The sequence below is a fragment of the Xiphias gladius genome, chromosome 12, assembly GCF_016859285.1.
Source record: "Xiphias gladius isolate SHS-SW01 ecotype Sanya breed wild chromosome 12, ASM1685928v1, whole genome shotgun sequence".
Lineage (NCBI taxonomy): Eukaryota > Metazoa > Chordata > Actinopteri > Istiophoriformes > Xiphiidae > Xiphias > Xiphias gladius.
This window is the reverse complement of record NC_053411.1, coordinates 10,083,722-10,090,000: the sequence shown is the minus strand read 5'-3', so window position 1 is coordinate 10,090,000 and position 6,279 is coordinate 10,083,722. Positions and strand designations below refer to the sequence as shown.

General features: G+C 39.9%; 2 protein-coding genes across 3 annotated transcripts in view; one reads left to right on the top strand and one right to left on the bottom strand.

The window, feature by feature from the left end:
• The window catches only part of elavl2 (ELAV like neuron-specific RNA binding protein 2), a 67,704-nt gene that overhangs the window by 6,628 nt on the left and 54,797 nt on the right, over positions 1 to 6,279 (bottom strand). The gene's annotated exons all lie outside the window — the stretch shown is intronic.
• LOC120797173 (glucosidase 2 subunit beta-like) overlaps positions 1 to 6,279 on the top strand; it is a 134,823-nt gene that overhangs the window by 122,152 nt on the left and 6,392 nt on the right. The gene's annotated exons all lie outside the window — the stretch shown is intronic.

Below are 6,279 nucleotides of genomic sequence, written 5' to 3'. Positions count from 1 at the left end.
TTAACTGGTGACATTTAACCCTCGATGGTCTAAGGCTCATGGGAAATGGTGTTTGTTAATGGCCACTAAAAACAGAAATAATAAACTCATATCAATATTACTTTGCTAAAAAAAACGATCAGCTCTGTCTAGACGACTGAAAGAACTGGATATACTTTCAAGTAAAGTTTTGTTTCAGGGCTAAACTTGTATTAATTTGCATTATTTTGAATGATGTTTTGAATGAGGTTTTCTGAGTACGGGAACTGAATCTGGACATTCCAGTTTCACTGTGGGTCTCCATGGGCTATACTGTATATATCTGTACGTGTGACAAATGTATAACCTGTCCTTCCTACTAAATTTGATAATGGCACGGCGGTGACAAATGCTAGAATAATAGTCACAAATTGTTCTGACTATTGTTCCAACAGCAACGATTTAAAAAAAAAAAAAAAAAATTCTTAAAGTTAATCTTTCAACACCCACCAACGCTTTTTGATTTGGACTGCTTTGAAGATATGTAGATGTCACATTTTTAAGGTTTATGGTGTATATTCTACCATGCAGTATGCCTGGATTATATGTACGACAGGGCAATCCTTTTCTAATTTATAGATACATATTTTACATTTTAATATACATGTAAGTTTTTCATTGTACAAGTGGCCCATAAAAGTTAAACATAGTGCTAGTGTCCTTAATACATAATCTACATTATCTTCTGATTACATTTTTCATCAAACTGTCATGTTGAAAATAAGCACAGCACATTTCCATGTACATTTCTTTTCGGTAAAATGGCTAATGGCTGTGTTTGTTGCTTTACTCTGCACTGTTTTGGTTTTATGAATGTGGAGTGATGCTCCCTTTCAAGTGTTTATATCAAAGCCAGTCCCATCCCTTAATTGTTTTGATAGGCATTAAAAAACAAAGGATTTATTTTATAATTAATTTTTTTTCATCCTATCTAAGCCATAATGATTTAACCTACAGAGTAGTGACAGTTCCACAGGAACAAGTGAATAATTATACATTTAAGTGTTCTACTTAATGCGCTCATTTTCAAGCTGTCAAGGTCATTCACTGGAGTGCCATTAGCAAAGAGAGGGGCCCTCTTTACCTGGGAACACGGCAGCTGCTTTTTGCCCAACACTCAAGAGGAGCATGCCACGATATACCAGTGCAGGCAGATACAGATTTTCATAGAACACGCTCACTGATACAGAAATTGTTAAGCCTATATATTTGTGTTCTTAATGTGTTTATGTTACATGGCTCCCGAACCTCAAACCCCTCACTTTATCTGGCAATCAAGGCAAAGGGGTAATGACTCTTGTGTGTCTGAGGACAGGGTTAAAGTGGTAGGCAGTGGAGGGTGGGAGGAGTTGACACTGTAAACCCCTGATGGCCTTTCTGCTGGGTAGCCATGGCAACATCTAGCCTAGTCGTTAATGAGGCACAAGTGAGCTGTTAACAGAATACTGATTTGGGTTTGACATCAGCCCCGATTCATATCTGTCAGGAGCTGCTGATGAAATATGCACCCTGAATTGGTTTTATAACCGCACAAAAAATAGCCTCGGTCTTCTGTTTATGCAGCAAATGCAACACAAAATGTGCCATGGACGTTACTCATTGTTTGCGAGTAATTATTTAGTTCAATGCGCTAGCCATAAGAAAACTGGCCAACAAAATAGTGGCGCAAAACAGAAACATCTAGCATGCTGTCTGGAGTTTCAACAGTTGACCTGTTTTATATCCCCCCATTCGTTAGTATTTATTATGTAATCATATATTTTAATCCTGTCCGCACTCCACAGTTTAGAAGAACCTACTAGCAAAGAAAAACAAAGTAGAAATGCCTTCTTTGTATATCAGTCATGAGAAATGAAGGGAAAGTAAAGCCCTGATTGAGCATGTGCCCTTCACATGTTCCAAGGCGTATGAATTATTTATTAAGGTGCTGGGCACAATGGGTGGTAGGAGGGTGAGAGGAGCGTCAGTGACTGGCACAGTAATGACAGCGCCTGGGCTCATCTCAGAACGCTGCTCACTGATTGGTGACCTTACATGAGTGGCAGGGGTTAGCGATGCTTTGCACTGCTTAGCTATGAGACAGGGCCGGCCTTTTTTTTTTTTTTTTTGTAGCACTGCTTCACCGAATCCAAATTAACCAGCAGCCCCCAAATTGCACTCTCTACCTGCCAGTGCATTGCAGCGTCTCATGCTGTAAATGATTAGTGCATTAACCGCATAGTGAGGGGAATAACTTGATGCTTCAGACCCCTTGTTAAAGCATTGAAAAGCATAGCTGTGAGGTATAATTCTTTGCAGTGGCAGCTGATGAGTGGTTTCTACAGTGGGAAGGTGACGGTAATAAGCACAGACGTTACACCATCTTAACACAGGTATGTCATTAGTCATGCATAAGGATAGGATTCAGTATGAGGAGGTGGTGTTTCGAGAAGTATTTACAAGTAATCTGATTGCTGAGTTGGCAAATCCGATCTTTGACTGTTACTGCAAATGAGTTGGGTGTATTTGAGTGACCTTGCTTGATGCTGATGTTCTCTAATAACAGAAAGTCAAGGTAGCTGTCTATAGGGATGGGTATCATTTGAAATGGTTCAATAGTGGTGCCAGAACAGTATTTGAGTTTTGGGACCTAATGGCCTTTTCTCTTATACCCTACACTGAGAAATAGTGAAATGTACTGTTCTTTTGTCCTTTAGCACTAAATGAACTGCACTTATAAAGCATCTTTTTACCTCAGTGGTTTACAAGCGGTTTAAATGGACAATACATCATAAAATACTGAAGTATGGTACCTAGTCCTCATTGCCTAAGTGTACTACAGTCTTTCTTTGCTTGTAATAACACATGTTGTGATAATATAATTCCTTTACATGCAGTGCACATGTATGCAAGCATTTTTTGATACATGAATATATGCAGGCAGCTTTCTGATGTCTACAAACATGCAAAGAAAGCACTGAGAGCAAATGAGCAAATTTATATTCAGTTAACTTGAGAAAACCACAGACATACCAAACGGGGCCACCATTGTGCTTCTCCCTGTGGTTTTGTTCATCCCGTTTCTCTCCAGTGAAGGCCCAGAGTCTCAAAACACGCGCGCGCGCACACACACACACACACAGACACACACACACACACACACACACGGATACACAGACACACAGCAAGGCATGCACAAATACAGAATTATGGCCCAGATCTGCCCCACAAGTATCTACGGGGTGTTTAAACATCAGAGTAGAGTTGTCTAAATGATAATTGCTTCTGATAGGTTGATTTGTGGCTATATCAGAGGGGGCAACTCTCCACTCAGTGTTGAGCAAGATTAGCTGTGGATCTCCGGGATTTATCACTCGAGGCATAAGGATTAGCGCCGCGGTGAAGTTTAAAACAGAATCACTGGCGACCGCATCGTTTTAAAGAAATAAGAGGAGCTTATATCAGCTCAAGCCATTATCAGAAGCAGAAAAGGAAGCTAATCAGCTTTTTTAATTCTAATTATTCCTAATGAGGATTAGATTATAAAAAAATCAGTAAAACAATATGAGTGCTTGGATAGCAATTTTGTCAGTTTCAAAAAGTATTTTACGTGTTCTTCCAAAGTTGGAAATTTGGACATACAATTAACCACATATTATATTGTTTTTCTTTGATTCTCCTGGTCTTTCTTAAGTCTTGCAGTAAACCTGGCTCTGAAGGTATCACGGAGCTAAAACTGCAATTTTAATGGTAATTTTGTGGGTATTGGATGTAATCAAATCACAACTCCATCTGCTATTCTTTGTGTCAATAGAAATCACACCTTAGTGATTCAGAGAGGAAATTAAATGAAATTGACTCAGTAATGTGCGCAGTTAGAGGCATATCTGAGTTCTCCTAGGCCCACAACGCATGCACAATGCAGTAAATGTATGGATAATAAGGTTTAGCTGGCTAGATATGGTGCTATTACAGCTTTATCTGTGATGGAAGGTGCATTTTATGGCATTAGAGGCCGCCAGACAAAGAATGAGTCATAACACAGATATCTGTAAAAAAGATTTGGTGCATTTTAAGTCTTATAAGTAGCATATGTTTGAAATCTTCCATCATTAATCATTAAGAGGAAGTCTGCGTTTGTGGCCCCTCCCTTGTCTCCATGTGGTCGGAAATGGATTTCCACAAAAGCTCAAATGTGATTTACTCTCCACTGCCAATGTTAATCTATTTACATATTTTAATTATCTTCATTCGTGCTATTTTATTGGACTCCTGGAAATGTAGTCAGTGATCTGAATAGTAATGTGGGGTGTGAGCTATTGTGTTGGGCGGGCAAACAGGGTTTTCCAGCCTGGCTGCAGAAAACAGGTGCAGCAGATCATCCAACATGTAATGAAGGAGGAAAATGCATACAGTAACCCAGATAGTTTAAGGAGACTGGCCCTGCTGCTGCAAGTGCAAGTCAGCATCATGCGTATCGTGGCTTAGAGCAAAACTGTGATAAAATGCATGAGAAAATGAAGTTGTCATTGAGCCAGGGGGGTCCATTTTGCACATTTGGGTTGTGCTATATTGTCTGTAACAGGGTCAGACTAACATACAGTAATGCTAATGCCATGAAAGCAAGCAATAAGGTCAAATGTGTTGTTTTTTCAGAGGTGAAAATAACTAAATGTGCACTATATCCAAGGATAAGTGTAGATTGACTGTAGGAAATGGCCTGTCAATACCAATTGCAAGTAGGTATTATTACAGGGAATGAAATGTCAATAAAATTCCATCTCATGACTCCTGCGAGTCCGAATGACTGTAGTGTGCTGGACACATTTCAGTGATAACTCGAGCCTAATTGACAGGGCCGACGATTCCTCCTGGGGCACAGGAGGTCTGACAGAGTGCGAAAGTAGATTAAGGAAGGAAGTGAGCAAAGGTGGAGTGAAGGAATGAGGTGTGTTAGGAAATGGGGGTTGCGACAGACGAGGAGGCATGGAGGTGATGCGCAAGGGATCGCTGGTCAACTAGCAACGCGAGCCGAGGCACCGTCACTTTCTCAGCTTGCCATGTCTGCTGGCCCGGACAGCAATCCATATGAGGGCCTCCTAGTGATAACAGAGTGCTAAAACCCAATCAAACAGGCTGGAAGGAAAAAGGCGAGACGCTCAGGCCCAGCCGGCTTCCACTTGTGTGAGCAATTCATCTCTGACTGACCCGTTCAGGCATCTTAAATAAGCCATACACATCATGGATGGCAGAAGAGCCACACTCAGGGACCTGAAGACAGTCATGTGTCTGTAGAGGCTAGTGTGTGCTTTTCGAAATCAAAGAGGTCTCCATGTTTGCCCTGATCACGGTCAAATGAGAAAAAAAATGGCATTTAAAGAAATGTGGGAATAAATCCTGTGTTTGTTGAACATAACCTAATACAATCAACTAGAAAAAAATTGTATTTTTAAACAGCCTCCCATACACTTCTTTATTCCTTTATGATTTCTGTCATTTGAGATTTGTGATTACTTATGTTTGATGTTAGGGAAGTTTTTATGGATAAATGTATTCATAAATGTGAGCTGACTAGTTTGTTGTTAAGCAATAGAATAATGTATAATATATATAATATTGTCAGTCACTTTGACACAAGGATTCAATGTCAGGCCATCAGTGTAATATCCTACTGAGATCAATTAAAAGGACTAATAAAAATATAATAGAAGGTCATGAATTATAGTGGATTAGCTTCTCTAATACTAGAAGCAGTACTCAAGGAGCAGGGTCGATCTTGCTACTTTAATCCCCTGTGGAAAGGTCAATGTAGGTACATTGATCAAGTGTTGTGCACTTGTGACAGGGTTGGCACTGGAGAGAAAAGCACTTAGGCATATTAAAAGTTACGTTGAATTTATAGCATTTAGTAGCTGTTTATCCAGAATGATTTAACAGATCATTGAAAAACCGTTGATGGAAAAAAAAAGGCCTGCAGACCATCAGGTTCCTTTTTCCATTTACTGTGTATGTTTCCCTGAAAGTGAAAGGATTGATTTCATAGTTTACCATCTGTCCTGAGTATTTTAGCAGTGCAGACAGAAAACAGTTGCCAGCCTAGGCGGGGCAGAGATCAGAGCAAGACAGATTTCAATAGAATCTTCAGTCAACCATGTTCCACATGTAGAAAAGGTTTTCCTCCCTAACAGGATTACAATGTTTTACAAAATCAACAGTAACCAGCTGCATGACTGCAGTTGATGCCACCTCAAAGAAGCTCCCCAAGTTCAATGAAAAAGATCA